Source organism: Pithys albifrons, chromosome 1, assembly GCF_047495875.1.
Source record: "Pithys albifrons albifrons isolate INPA30051 chromosome 1, PitAlb_v1, whole genome shotgun sequence".
NCBI lineage: Eukaryota > Metazoa > Chordata > Aves > Passeriformes > Thamnophilidae > Pithys > Pithys albifrons.
The window spans coordinates 15523240-15539844 of NC_092458.1; positions in this window are offsets into that span (position 1 = coordinate 15523240).

The following is a 16605-nucleotide window of genomic DNA, read 5'->3' on the forward strand; positions in this document are numbered from 1 at the left end:
ATATAATCGACAAGGAGCATTCTTCTGAAAGTTGAGGATGGATGAAAAGTCATGGGTGAAGGACAGGGGCATTAAGTGCCTTTTCACAAGAATTAAGCTCAGCCATCCCTGCTATTTTCATGACACTATACAGGCATCTTCTCAAATCTTGGCTTTCAGTAAAGCAAAAGATTTACTGGTTTCCTGAAATGCAGATAATCCACACAGTGATTTGTGTGGTGCAGTTAAAACTTAGATGTTTGGAACACAGCACCACATTGTAGCACCTTCTCCAGGCAGGCAACATGGACTGGTCACTGATCCTGTGATATGGAAAAACTAAGATCTGTTCCAGTCTTGGGAATATTCACTGATTATTGTATTCACACTGAAATCCATTTCTTACTCTATCTGAATCATTATCATCAATAATACTGTAAATGTATCTATTTTTTTTCACATATATACTTTTAAGGTGGACCTTGGAGAGACCAAAAGATGTAGATAAAGAACAGTAGCTTATAACAGAAAAGTGATGTTTCTTACAGAGACATTCACAATCTAATACATGTAAGTACATACAACTTACTTAAATGTATTGGACTAGTATCTCACTAGAGATACTAGATATGAGTTGTATCTAGTGAGATACTAGACTCATATCTCACTAGATTGCTTGCCTAAGTGTAAGATCAACCATCTTGTCTGTGTGTGTGTGGGGGGGGGGGAAGTGGGCCCAGGCCTCCAGCACTGGCCTGTTATTTAGTGTAATGCTTTTGTGGAAGCCTTTCCTTGGTGATACGTTACTCATGTAAAGCCTTTTGCCAAAACACCTGTTTTCTCACCAAACTGAAAGAAGTTCTCTTGGCGTGTGTTTGTAGTGTGTTCTCTTTACGTGATTCAAAGCATCAAAGAACTAAGACCGCAAAAGTTTCATGTGGGAGCTATTGGGAGTCTAAATAAAAGTAAAATGTTCGGGCAAGCATATGGCTTTTAGGACTCAGCACGTTACAAAAATATAGCTGTGAAACATGGAATACAGAAATTGTATGCCACCTAGACAGATAGGATCACAATGCATAGAGACAGAAAATGTCCCTGTTAAGGGTGTAGGGCTAATGATTTATCTATTGATCTGAATAGAGCCAATATCATTCCAGCAGACTTACCAGCATGTGCTGGCTTGGTTTTTCCCCAACCATCTGCAGCATATGCAAACACATTCCAAGGAAATCACAAATCGCCCACTGAGGTCATTTTTCTTTGTGTCTACTGCTTGCTTAGGGGTACATAACCTATCACCACGTATCCTAATAAAAACTCTCTACTTCTCTTGTAAGTTGCCTTTTATGTCGGGCAACTGTCACCAAAACAAAGAGATAGTTTAAATATCAATTATTAACCAGATCAATGAAGACTCTAACACTGTAAATATGATAACTGCTGAACAGACACAGACATATGCTACACAACAGACAAAATCAAGAGATTACATATGGTTTGATTTTTTTACTTACTTTGCTGTTTTCCTGATGAATATTGGTATATTTTTGTACAAAGCAATGCCATGATTCAGCATAAATTGCAGGTTCTACATCCATAAAAAATTCAGCAAATGAATAAAATTAATCTATTGAGCAAGAAGCTTAGTCTGACTATAGGTTGTGGTGCTTGTCTTCATGGGTGTAGAAATTTGCAAGAGCAGTCTGTAGATTTTTGAATGCTTATTACAGGAACAGTTGAGTGAAACCAAAAGGAACTGTCAAGCTTCTTAGCTGGTAGTTATAACTGCAAAGCCAATCCTCCATTTAGGTGCTTAGCATCTATGTATTGCACATTTATATATTTAGAATGCCTTTAGTGTTGAACCCATGCAGGTGCTGAAAGTTAGCTGCAATGCTTATTTTTGTTTACAGAAGAACTGTCAGTGAATGCAGTTAACTTGACAGCTAATACCCTTTCAATGTATCTTCTCAGTACAATCTAGACCTTCCCAGTATTGGAGGATGCTATTCTATTCTTACAGTGACCAGATATTTTTACCTCCTAGTTAGATTTTTCATTCTTTAAATACGTGGTTGCCTGAGAGACAGAACTTACTCCTTTCTCATTTTCTAGCACATCCTCTGGACTGGTAGCACTGGTCTAAGCTGGAAAAGTGCCCAAAACAGAGCTATTCAGTCTGTTACTGTGCATATTTCTCATAGGAATAATTGGAATGAAGAGGTCACTTATACATTCTTGCAAACACAAACTTGATTTTTATCTTTCTATATCACTCACCAGTTCTACTTGCACTTCAAAACAAGAAAAGGCATAAACATAACATGTCTCTATTAGCAATAACATCCCTACAACTGCCAGGAACAGTTTGTACCAAGGAAACATTGGACATATGATGATGTGACAGACATTGGCAGGGCTTGGTTGCATATGCTGCACTGTCAAAACACCTTTTTAACTGCCTCTTAGGGATTTTTTTTTTTTTCATTTTGAGATGAAATTCAGAAAACAAAAGTTTCTGGAAAGTTTCAGGTAAGTGTTCTTATCCAGGAACTACAGTGAATTATGCCTTTTTTTATTCTGATTTTTGGTGTGCTATTCCTCTGTCCATGAGATCTGAAAACTTCTTTTATGGTAATATATATATAATGACAAAATTATATAATATTTTATCATATCTATAAATTGATAGCCTGGAACCTAAAGTAATTATGATTAGGTGTTCTATAAATTTTAATATTTTTGATTCCTTAGAGGTGAACAGAACAGCATTCATATGGTAAAGATAGACAAATCATATGCATGTGCACACTCGAGTTTTCACATGTACTACCCTGTGTGTGTATGAACATCTACAAGGACAAGGAAAATCTCATTGAATATCTTTAACAATCACCTTTACAAAACTAGTGAAACTGAAGAAAATACACTAGATTTCCCCAGAAAGACATTTTCCCATTCAACCTTGAAGCAAGACAAAACAAAACCAAAACAAAACATAAAATGCAGATCCAGACTTGAAAACACTTTCCAAAACTCTTGGAAAATGGATGAATTTAGCAACCTACCCAAATGACAAAGGAATGGGTCCAAATCCATTAGAATCAGAGAGATTCTTTCCAGTAACTAAAATGGTTTTGGGCTGAGGCCCATGGCACATGTTTTTTAGGGATTTTTATTAAAAATGTGAAAGAAATAACAGCAACACATTAAAATTACATACTGAAAATGTGCTTTCTTACTATACTAAAAATAGCTGCTGGATCATCTTTAAAAAGAGAGCTCATCAAGGTTGTTGAATAACCAGAGTAATAGCTGTCCAGATGCCATAATGAGATTTATGTAAAATATTGCGTGGGCAGAAATTATAATTGCATTTTTTAGCTGTTGTTGTTGACACAGAAAAGGAGATTTCATTTTTCAATTTCTAGCCTTGTGAAGTTCAGTTAACAGGCAGAGATTACAGTTTAACTTCATCTTATCATTACCTATATGGCAAATGAATATATAAAAAAATGTATACATATCTGGTAGAAAAGTTTCCAAGCTTTAGCCTAAAATCAGACAGTACAAATATTTCCCTGATATGTATTGTGAAATCTGGGGATTATGAGCACTGAATGCTTTTCTGTTTTAAACTTTATATTTCAAACCAATGATACTGCCTCTCAATATTAATTACAAAAAAAATCATCTGAAATTTAATAATTCAATTGCAATGAATGGTCTTGACAGCTGTTTGAAGAGAATTACCTATGCTAAACTGATAGATAATTCACAGTATGAAAAGAAAAAATAGCAGACACACTATTTTTATAACAGCTGTTCTCCTCCTTAGAGAAACTGAACAGTTCATGTGGAGAAGACATGCATACAAAAAGATCTAGTCAGCTCTCAGATTAGTTTCTCTAGTATCTTCTAAAAAAAAAAAAAGTTTATCATGGAGATGTCACAGCTTCAAATCAGCCTTACTATGATCTCAGTAGTTTACATTTGGGAAATTTAGATTGCTTTACTTCATAGTTCAGAGGACTGGAATATCTCTCAAAACAAAACAAACCCCCCCAAAAACCAAAACAAAACAAAACAAAAGGGTGCTGAAAGAATTGGGGCAGTTCAGCCTACAGAAGAGAAGGGAGAAACTGATGCAGTCTATCAATACTTAAAGAAGTACAAGAAAGACGGAGAGAGACATGTAGTGACAGAACAAGGGACAATGGTTTAAAATTGAAATATTTAGATTAGATATAAGGAAGAAATTCTTTCCTATAAGAGGTTGTGGTGGGTTGACCTTAGCTGGATGCCCAGTACCCACTAAGCTGCTCTATCACATCCTCTTCTTGGTTGGACAGGGGAAAGAAAACTGGGAAGGAAAGGGGAAAGGGAAAGGGAAAGGGGAAAGGGAAAGGGAAAGGGAAAGGGAAAGGGAGAGGGAAAGGGAGAGGGAAAGGGAAAGGGAAAGGGAAAGGGAAAGGGAAAGGGAAAGGGAAAGGGAAAGGGAAAGGGAAAGGGAAAGGGAAAGGGAAAGGGAAAGGGAAAGGGAAAGGGAAAGGGAAGGGGAAGGGGAAGGGGAAGGGGAAGGGGAAGGGCAAAGGGAAGGGAGAGGGGAAGGGCAAAGGGAAGGGAGAGGGGAAGAGCAAAGGGAAGGGAGAGAGGGAAGAGCAAAGGGAAGGGAGAGAGGGAGGGGGAAGGGGAAGGGGAAGGGGAAGGGGAAGGGGGAGGGGGAGGGGGAGGGGGAGGGGGAGGGGGAGGGGGAGGGGAAGTGGACGGGAAGGGGGAGGGGAGGGGAAGGGTGAAGGGAAAGGGGGAGGGGAAGGGGAAAGGGGAGGGGGAGAAAATGGGGGAGGAAAAGGGAAAGTGGGAGGAAAAGGGGAGGGGAGGGAAGGAAAAGAGGATGGGAGAAGGAAAGCAGGGAGAAGGGAAGGGAATGCAATACAAGGTGAGCCATTTAGTGTAAAAAAGCTTAGATCAGTAGAAGAGAAATTTGTATACAAAGCAAAAGATCCCACAAGGATAGATCAAAAGGGCTAAATCACTCCTTACAAAGAAGTTGGACTTTCACCTCAAAAGTTTTAAAACTGTTTAAACGTGTACATTTTTTTCTTCAATTCAGCTGTTAAAATATTGTCTTGGGTGATATAATCTCTGCAGCACAGGAAGCCCACAATGAATAAGGATTTCTGGTAGGAATCCATAGACGAATCAGAAAAAAAAAAGGTAGGAAGGTCAGAACTTCTCCAAGCAGAGAACACTACATGAAGAATAGTGTATATACTTACAAATTCTCATTACTAAAGCTTTTTCTCTTTGCTGTAGTAAGTATATGTCACTGTTATCAGTATATGCCACTGAATATTAAATGATCCCTGACCTTCCATTTCTTCACTATGTGTTTTACCCCATTCATAGTGTTATCATATCTGGGTACAGACAAGCCTACTTTAAAGTCCAAATAATATATAAATAGCATAGAGAGAAAAAAATATTATTCTAATAAATTTAATAAAATTATTAATGAAATTTAATCTATGAAAGTACTGGAAATTATATGGAGTTCTACAGAAGGATTGCTCAAAATCAAAGTGTTAGACCTCTATTTCTCTGGACCTTAAAACTCATTTTTTTAACCTCCACTCTGCAGTGTGTATTTATTAGGGAGAAATATCTATGCTTAGGACAAATGCAGACAATATTTTTCTAGCAAAAAAAATTGATTTATAGGGCAAAATTCTACATGCAATAGTTTCTTAAAGTATGTCTGGTTCATGTTGACCTTATTTTAATGAAGAAGTAGATTCCAGGACTCTGGGAAGCTTGCAGTTCTCATAAATATGCTTCAATAATTAGCCAGGGGAAAACTGTAGGGGTGACAGTGAGTGCATCCCTTAAGAAAAGCTGTTTGGAGTGCACCTTAAAGAGAACAGAGCTACCTAGAGTGTGTGTGTGGTGTCTTGTGACCAATGAGATGCTTCTATGTATGTGAGGTGAATTGGTTAACCAATAATGTCATGACATGTTGGATCTGAGAGGATATAAAAGGTGTGGATGTTACTGAGTGAGATTAGAACTACTAGATCTACTGGGAACTAGAACTATCTACTACTTCTACTACTACTACTATGAACTATGAGGAAACTGTCTGTTAACTATCTTGAATAAAGTCTTGTAAGCTTTCTGATCAAAGCCTTCTGATGCCTGCTGTGCTTGAGCTCTTTGAACCGTCATTCACACTGCCCCCCTGCTTGGGACTAAAGGGTTACCCCTACAGAAAACCCCTAAATTGAATCAAATAAAAAGTATTTGAAATTACATTTTCAGACTACTCAGAAACAAATTCTTTTTCATTGTTATCTTGACCTTGCTTTTCTAATAAAAAAAAAAATCCGCTTTTAATATGTAATGTTTCCCTGAATAGAAAAGACTTAATTAGGCTTCAATTGCACAATCTGGAATCATGAACAGATTATAATTTGCATCGCAAAACTGTGGAGCATCATTAAGATTACATTTGGTAAAGCAGTTATGAGAAATTGTATTGAATAAATATCTGCAGCCTAAGGTCAAACAGTATAATGAAAATACAAATCCTTATCTGAGAACATAACTACTTTTGTTTCCCCTGCATGTTACTGTCCACTGTAGAATGGCTGCAGAGATGGAAGTAGGTCCATGTACATATGACTATATTTTAACCTGTTACAATATAATCATTTTGAGGAACTATACAATTAACACCTTTAATGACTTATTTTAAAAGTCCCCTCAGTCAGTCACTTTTATTGGGAGCAAGGCTTAATTAAAAAAAAGGATTTAATTTGTGTCAAAGCTAACATGAAATCCATTTCTCCTCTTGTAGTTGTCACTGTTAGAGTTTTACTTTGTTTACCACTGTCAGAGAAAATCTTTTAAGCAGCATGAAAATATTTTTGTTAAACAGTATACATAGAAAATGTCCTCTCTCTAATTATACTTCACATACTTAGAATAGTTCTCCTAATTACTGGTTAATTGGAAACAGAGTTCACAGACAATGTATACTTCTTTCTTCATCAACATTTTAACTTCTGTAGGAGCGAGGGAAGGGCAAAATATGTACCATTGTCAAATATTTCTTGAAACATGAATGTTGCACCAACAAAAATAACTGATAAATGATTAAGGACCTTGGCCTTAGAAAGTGCTTGTCTTCAAATCTGAATAGCAGAAAATGCTTTAATGGTACACAGAATGATACATCAGTGCAGGAATCATGAAAGACTACTAACAAATATTCTGATGCCCGAAGGAAGCTACAAGATATCCTACCTCCTTACACTCTCATATTTACTTAGAAGTACAAAAGAATAAAATTTTTGTTTTCCCTGGATAAAGTTTCTTTCTGGTGATTCATAGTGTGAATTGAAGTAATAGGGATCTCCAGTCATACTTTCTGGATCTGTACCCAAGCAACAACTTTTTTTTTTTTTACTTCTGGCTGATACTTTCAGCAAGTAGAGAAGAAAAAGAGATTGTAATGAGATTTTGAGGAGCTGGTCTCCAAAATCTTTTGCCCTTCACCTGTCAGTCCTAAAAATGAGATACTACAGAAAAACAAAATTGCTTGGTTCATGGGACTAGGTTTTCCATTACTATAGCAAGCACTTGAGTTCTACTTGAAAAATACCTGAATAAATCTCTCTATATATATTCAACTAGCTCTACACCAGTAAAACACTGCCTATTCAATATGTAGCGGAGTGTGCATTCAGCAGAGGCTGAAAAATAAATGACAAATCTTGGCTGCACTTGCACCATGCTGATTTAATGTAAAGTGAGATAGCTTCAGATATGTTGTTTTCAATAACATGAATTCCATTCCATAGAAAAACATTGTATTTCTTCATAGCAGAATGGCAGATGCTGCTGCATTGGGTTAACTTGAATGGATATATCATGTGTGGAAATATGTATTGGATGGGCCAGTGCTTCTGTCTGGAAAAAGCTGGAGCTCAGAAATAAATATATTGATGTAAATGAAAGTATGTTGATTTGGCAAAAAGTTACTGGCTTCTGTAAATATACATTTTAAAAGAAAACCTACTTTTATATTAAAAAATATAATTCTATCATTTGGAAAATACTGATTTCAGAAGCAATTGACAATAGATCAGATTCAACAAAATGACCTTGATTTCAGTGTCTATTGCATGTATTTCCCTGAAACTGTACTGTGTTAAAAAAATCAAACAAACACAATTGAAATGTTTCCAGTCTCAAAAGCATTGTAGCAACTCCATGTAGATCAACCTTGTCAGTCTTTATTAAATTTTGAGAATTTATTTAGGATTCTTTAATTTTCAGTTCTCTTTATTTATATTTCTAAGACTTCAATTTCAGTAAGGGATGAGCTGCTTCTCTTTCACAGCTCTGATTTCTTATTTATGCATATTCACAAGTATGTCTTGACTTGAATTAATTCCAAAAGCCATGTTTTAAAGACATTCCTCCAAACTTTTCTTCAGAGAAGACCTTAATTCTACTTTTTTTTATTTTCCTGAGGAATGGAGTAGCTTTCACATGGATTGTCCTTTTTTCATGCTTCACTAGAAACTGAATAAATTTCCTATTCCTTGTAAATTATCAGAATTCATATAGAATTCTTGCTGTCTTCTCTTTCAAACTTGTTTCTTTCTTTTTCTTTCTTTTTTTTTTTTAATACAATACAGACTTTTGTTTGCCTATTGCCTAGTGTGTCATCTTTTACTATGGAATTAACTATTAGGAAAATATGATAATCATAACAAAAAATATCCTACACTTTGTTAAGACAATTATATTTGTGATTTCATGCATTTTCTATAAGTGCAAAAAACTCCATATTTTAGTATATTTTGTCTCAAATAAAAAATTCATTAAAATATTTTCCTTTTTTAAAATTTTAATATAGTTGATAAATTTTTACTTTATTTTTCAAATGCTATCACATTTTTATCTGTTTTCTGTCTGATTGGAAAGCCAGTCTTTATGATCTCCAGTTTCTTAAATTCACACAGATCACAGATCACAGATCACAGACTATTCAGAGTTGGAAGGGACCCACAAGGATCATCGAGTCCAACTCATAAGCCAATTGACAGCTTTCAACTCCCAAAATGTTCTACTTGATACCCTACCTCCTGATTCCTGTATGCACTTAGTTATTGACTGCTTATTTGATCCCCATATCTTCTTTCTTACTGTTTTGCTGTTTCTTTGCCTTTCTGCAAGCTTCTTCTTTAGCTCCTTCCCAAACACTGTTAAAGCCTGAGGGGCAGCTCTCAATCCTGCCTTGAGTTGAACTTTCTCAGTTCTCGGACTGGAGTCCTGACAAAAATAATTGGAGCGCTCGGTTACACTGTATCTCAGTCCTCTATGGTTAGACATGCCTGCCATTAAGTAAAACTCTCAAATAGTGTATTATCAGTTTATTGAACTTTGGTAATGTATCTTATATAATTATTCTATGGAAAAGATGGATTTTATATACTTAACCATGGAGTAGCCAAAGCAGTGTATGAGCATCCAAAAGCATTGCCCAATGTGCTGAGAAACGGAACAGTAGACCCAGAAAGTAACATTACTAGTATTTACTTAGTTTATCTTGGAACTAAGACAATCTCAGGCTAGTCCTGCTTCTGGCAGATAGGAGTCATAATTTCATGTGTCACAAACGGGTGTCAAGGTCATAAATGCAAACTGAGCTTGTACAATGAACAGAAAAAAAATGAATATTTCACAACATATTTGTATAATTGGAATATGCTGTATTAGGGAAGTTTGAAGGAAGTTAAGGCAGAAACTGCAGTGTATTCCTGTTGCTGATTTACTTGGACTGTCCTCAAGCACAAATCTCAAGAATGGACCAGAGTGATAATTGCAGAGTTGAAAACTGGTAGAAGTGGAGTGATGAAAACCACTAATTCCCTACACTAATCTCAACATTTCAGTTTACAGGAAAAGAGGGGAACTGAAGAAGTATTTTGATAGCATGATAACTTGTCTGAGATTTTTTTTGTACATAAAGAAAAGCTAAATAATAAAAAGGGAATACAAAATAGCAGTACATGCATGTGCAATAAAATTCACCTGAGAAATACCATCTGCATAAGTACAAACAGCATACTGAGCTTGTTTTGATAGCTCGATGAAAAAACAGTGTTTATGAAGACATAGAGGAAAAGAAATTATTGAAGACCAGGGGCCACTTACATTTATGTATGCAACTAACTATAATTGATATAGAGATAAAAGTTACATTAAAATAATTATTTCAATCATGAAAAAATATTATGAAATATGTAATTACATGCACACCAGTATTCATATTAAACAGCTGGTTAAAACATAAGCTAGCAGTAGATTATTTGTTCAGTTAACTGTAAATATTTAAACAAGCAAAAGAATATGATATAGGCAGGAGGGTGAGAGGTGAAGATGGGAAATTATTTTTCGTCACCATCAAACAGACCTATAGGATAAATAATCTCCAGCTCTCCTAAAACCTTTTAAGTAGCTGATCCAATAGACAGAGCCAAGTTCTTCTGATTGCAATAGAGGACTTCAAAATGAGACTGTAGAGACCCTTTTAGTTTCCTTTCTCACAAAATCCTACTTATATGAAGTAGAGTAGGTCCTGATAGTAAGGACTGAAATTGCATCACTTCCTCCTCAAAAAAGAAGTAGGTCTCACAACAAGGAAGAAATCTAAATTCAGGTAGTGCTTCTGACTGAGGTAGGTGTTCAATTCTGGATTTGACTTGAATTTATTTATCACTAAGTTACAGGTTTTGCTGAAAAAATGGTGAAACAGAGAAAATTTCTCTGATTAAAATTATGCTTAAACTAGAATGCTCCCACAATAAAAGTACTTTGGGGAAGTTACCATTCCTCACCGGTGTGTATGCAACAAAATAGGTTACAAAAAATACTGGTGAAGCTAATAAAAATCCTCTAACAATATCCTCTGATTAATTAACACAAAATCAAATTTGTAAGTGAGCCTTCAATTGCTGTCCATGCTACCGAGTTACGTTTCTTGCTTTTAATAGAGTTCTATTTCTGCAGTTCTTGAAAACACGATATCTTGGAGTTAATTTTTTTGTGTTTTTAAGGGGATTTATGAAGCACAATATTTGTACAATATTGTACAATATTTGGAAAAACTTTGGTTCAACAAAAGTAGAGAAATTTTGAAGAAAGAAAACTGTTCAAACCCTACTCCTTGAATGGTAATGTGATTCATATATAGATTTAAAACTGATCTTTAGTTTTCCATCTGAAAAGTTTTGTCAGAAGGATGAAAAAAAACGAAAAAAACAAAAAAAACAAAGCTCGAAAATAAAAAAATTCCTTCATTGTGAGGACTTATAGATTTTGTTTGGTTTGAAAAGGGGAATGCATAGTCCGTGTGAGGAAAATTGCGGACCATATAAGTAAAGAGAACACAAGCTGGTTTTATTCATATTAAAAAATCTTATCGTTGATGTGTTCATTCTGCATTACTTAAGACAAGTTCTTAAGAGGCATTATTTTTCCTGAATGGTGTTTTTGGTGGGGATTTTGGGAGGGGGTTGGGGTTTTCCTTGGTGGATTTTGTTGGTATTGTTTTTTTTTCTTGTTTCGTTTTTGTTTCATCCTTCTTTCTTTTTGTTTTGTTTTTTTTCCTTGTTGTTTATTCTTGGGGGTGATGGTATTACATAGAATAAAATAGCAATAAGGACATATACTTCACTAGATTAACCTTTTTTTTAGGTTTGCAAAGAGTATTCCCTGCTATTTTTGAAGAATATGCAACACATTTATCTTTTAAAGTGAGAAATGAGGGTCTATATAGGTACATAAGGGTAATAATAATAAAAATTAATGGATGCAAATAATATAATAGCAACAGAAGCACAAAGGGAACAGTGATACAATAGCAGCTGAGTATTAAAGTAATAAGTCACAGCTCTCCAATTTCCTGAGCTCTTAAGAGAAACAAGAAGGTTTCCTAGAGTCTCATAATGAACCCTGGAGTCATACCTGATGAAGATTCAAAATTGCAGTCCCGGGAGAAATAAGCCACAGGCAGTTGTGTTGAACATCCTGCCAGTGCCCTAGAAGATATGCCAAAGACCAGGTGACAGAGCATATTCTGAGGGTCTGTTTGCATGGAAATTTTTGTCTTTGCTTAGCCATTCTAATTACTTTTGAGACTGTGTGTTACTAAGAAGTCTTGCTCATTCTGAGTCACAGATGAGCTGTGGCACATTTTCTTCACTGTAAGTAAATATGTGGTCCAGCAACTACTGAGCAATCTGCGGAATGCAAATAAGTAAAGCATGTCACTTTGAGGAAACTCTGCATTTGTTACATGGGAGTTCTGCAACTGTAAAGGGTAACTGTCAAGGAGTCAGCAAATCCAAAGAGATTGAAATTCACTGTCCTAAATCTATACTTCAAGAAATGAGGGACTTGTGACAAGAGCAAGTGCAATTAAATACAGAAATGATGGGGTCTTTGATGAAAAGACTTGGATGTCTCCCAGTATTTGTGTGTATTTCTAAGTGACACTGCTTTGATTGCATCAGTTCTTGCTCTTTCCACAGTGCACATTGCTAGTAAAGCACATTTCTACACACAAAGGACTTATATTAAACTGAACTGCAATACCTTTATACAGTTAAAACAACATCCCCATAAGTATGCAGTAAAAATCTTGTCTTAAAGTAATGTAATTTCAGGTTTCCAAAGTAGTTTCTACATAAAAACTGATGACAGCCACAAGAACAAAAATCAGATTGCAATGTCTCTGGAAAATAATAGAGGGGACGAAAATTAGGTCAGCGATGCAGTGAATTAAAAAGCAACAACAAGAACAAACCCCCAAAAACAAACAAAAAACCCACCAAAAAACAAACCCCCACCAAACAAACAAAAATCCCCCAAAAAAACATAACACCCTCCCACCCCCCAAAAAAGGGAACAACAGACCACATTAAAAGTAGGCATAATCCCTGGTTTTGCTAAAAACAGGGAAGGAGTTCACCATCTGCTTCATTCCACTGTATTTTGAATTGGGTAGGTAATGATCTATATTTTTACTTCATTTTTTTTCTTTCCAGATTCTGCCTTCTGTGCCTGCTTCCAATTACAAAACTGAAAAGATACACACACACCACCCCACACCACCACCACCCCCCATATAAATATATATATATATATTTATATATAAAAATCCTCACAGATGCATATGTGTATAAACTCAACGTTTTCTTTAATCTCATTCAGAGAACAGACTGAAAATGTTCATAGTGCAGTTGCCCTGGAAGCTTGTTCCTGCTTCATTCTTTTTTGCTTGGAAGGCACCTGTTCAGCAATTACATGGCCAGCAGTACATTAGCAACATTGCCTGCTGGATTGCAGGTGTTTGAATCTATAGGGAGAAGGTCATTAGATTATCATTTCTCTCCATCTGGCCCAAACAATGCTAAGTGTATATGGGCCACCGAGATTGCTCACTTCAGAGGGTATCTCTCTGTCCATTTATCATCAAACACATGCCACACTTCCTGAATTTCTGAGATGCCAGCCATTATTGATTCCGGTTGTGTGGCTTATTTAAAATAATAATGCTCCAAGTAAATACATTTACTCCTTAGTCTGCATGCACACTAACAAAAGTACCTTGAGATTCCTGTGTGTGCACTCCATTTGTTTGTCTCTGTTTACTGTAACTTGCAGAAAAAAATGTTCCTTGTAGAAAGGTTCTTGAGCCTGGAGTTTTACATTGCCTGCTGATGTCAGACCAGCAGTACAAAGGTTGGTACCTTATATTTCAGTGTAGATAGCCATGAGGCATGAGACATTGACCTACTAAATATGAAAGACTACAGGTATCTCTACATAACTTTGTTTGTTGAACTTGCTCTTAATACATATCAATCAGATGGATGAAACCAGAGGAGGTGTGTTTTAATTTTGCTAAACCACACTAGTATAACATTATTTTTATAAATTCATTGAGAGACAAACATTAACAAGGAAGGAAAACTATTTCAGCCACATCTTTCTTACTTGAAATATGCTGGCAATTTGCCACTGGCCAATCCAGTAAGGAGTTTGAAAGCTTTTTATTATTCTTATGACTACCCAAGTACTTCCCACTGTTTCTAAGTAAAACCAGATATATAGCTAAGCAGATGGCTATAGCTATGCCTTATGTGTGCAGAATGGATAAAATTTACCATAAGAAGAAGTTGAATGGCCCAAATATATAAATAACTTATGAGATTTAATGAAATATCTTGGCTGAAAACAGATTAATATTTTTGACCCTTTACATAGAAGAAATTTGAAGCAATTTTTGAAAATACAGAGGGGTTTATATTGAGAATTGATGTACTTATGGATATTGCTGTATGATTCCTGACTACAGCAGACAGGAATTCATACCCCATGATCCAGAACATCCTTTGCAGTCCTACATTTTTACAGAGTCAATAAACAAAGCAGAATCTTTTCCCTGGGATGTTTCTTTCAAAGGAAAATATTTGGCTTACAGGTCCCAGTTTTCTATTCTTGTGGACTTCAAAGAAGCACAGAATTGTTGATGTTCAAAAGGACCTCTGGATGTCATTCTGTCAAATTCTACTGCTCAAGCAGGGCCATGTAGAGAAGAATATTTGGGTCCATTTGCAGGCAGCCTTTGAATACTTCTGAGAATGGAGACTCCACAGCCTTTCTAGGTATTGATGGCCAGACATCACGAACGAAGATTTGGGAAGGGCTCTCCCCACATGTGGGTGTGCCCTTCCAGCCTGCACAGTGGATTTTATTTTTATGTGAGGCACAGCGTGCGCAGAACTGACCCCACTGTTTAAGTCCTAAGAGTACATCTGCCATGGCCACGAGCTTGGACAGTGGCAGTGAAGTCCTCGGGACCGTCTACAGCACTCAGTACTAACCGGGGCTGACCCTGTTTAGCATCTGAGATCTGATGGGATTGGATGGCAGGTAGGCATTTAACTGCCAGGGGACAGTCCCACTGAGACTTGAACTCAGGTCCTTGGGATTCAGAGTCCATAGTGCTCTCCTTTACAACACAGGACTGCCTTAAGAGAAGCAGCCTTTCTAGGTTATCTGTCAGCATCACAGTAAAAACATGTTTCCTTATGTTCAAACAGAATGTCCCATGTTTCCTCTTCTACTCATTACTTCTTACAAGTCCTGTCAAGGATGATAGTGACCAAAAATAAGCAACAGAAAGGAAAGAGGAGAACCTTTATGCAGACTACCCATCCTGTGTAAAACTACTTGTAAAGCATTTCTCCTTCTTCTTTTCTGTATCTCTATGAAAATAATTTTGCAAGCATATTCATAAATTTAGAAGGAGTTTTTTCTGGTTATATTTCTTAAAATGAAAATTTAACTATGGTAAAAATATCCCATTATTCTCTAAAGCTTCCTAAAGCTTATTGAGATGCTGGAGCGGGTCCAGAGAAGAGCAACAAGGCTGGTGAAGGGACTGGAGCACAAGTCCTAATTTTTTACAGAGAGAGTAATCAGGCATTGGAATGGGCTGCCCGGAGAGGTGGTGGATTCACCATCCCTAGAGATTTTTAAACACAGATTGGACGTGGCGCTGAGTGCCATGATCTAGTAAATGAACTAGAGTTGGACCAAGGGTTGGACTCGATGATCTTGGAGGTCTTTTCCAACCCAATCAATTCTATGATTCTATGATTCCTTTGGAGGGGAAATGGTGATAGAGGTGCTAATCTATTCTCCCTGGGATCCAGTGATGGGATGTGTGGTAATAGCTCAAAGATGCAGCAGGGGAGGTTTAGACTGGACATTAGGAATCATCATTTTACCTTTAGAGTGGTCAAACTCTGGAACAGGCTTCCTAGAGAGGTGGTCATTGCACCTGTCAGTGTTTGAGAGACATTTGGACAAAAGTAGAAATAGAAGAGATCTGATGTAATGGAAATTATTGTAAGATTCATTTGGCATTTGTGCAGCATGATTTAGTGCATTCAATACAAAAGCCACTTTGAGAAGCAGCAGAACAATAACAAATAAAAAAAATAAATAAAACTTTCCACACCAAAGCAACCCAGTGTTAAAAGGCATAGGCTTAGAGTTTATAGGGATTTAGCTCTATAAAAGATGTGTTAGTGAGGGGATCAAAATTGCTGCTGGTTTTAGTATGTATTCATCTTTCTTGTCTTGTTTTGAAGTTGAATTTAAGAGACATAAATAAGAGAAACCTTAGCTGAGCCATTTGCCTGACTGATCAGGTTCAATTACTGAAAGCTTGAATTAGACTTTGATAGTGCTTAGCCATCAGAATTTTGGCACATTAACTGATTAAATTTATAGTGACTAGTTTTTGCAATATTTTCTATTTCATAATATGCAAGGGAGTAAAAACTGCATGTTGCATAAGAGGAAACAAATTTAATCTTAAAAAGTTTGAATTATTTAAAATTATTGGTTAAACTTTTTTTAATTAGAGTATCTTTTTTGTGTAGCTTTCTGTAATAATCTAATTTCTGAAGTATCAAAATAATTTGCAAATTAAAGTGTCATTTCTCAAAAAACCCCACAGTATATTAAAGAAGA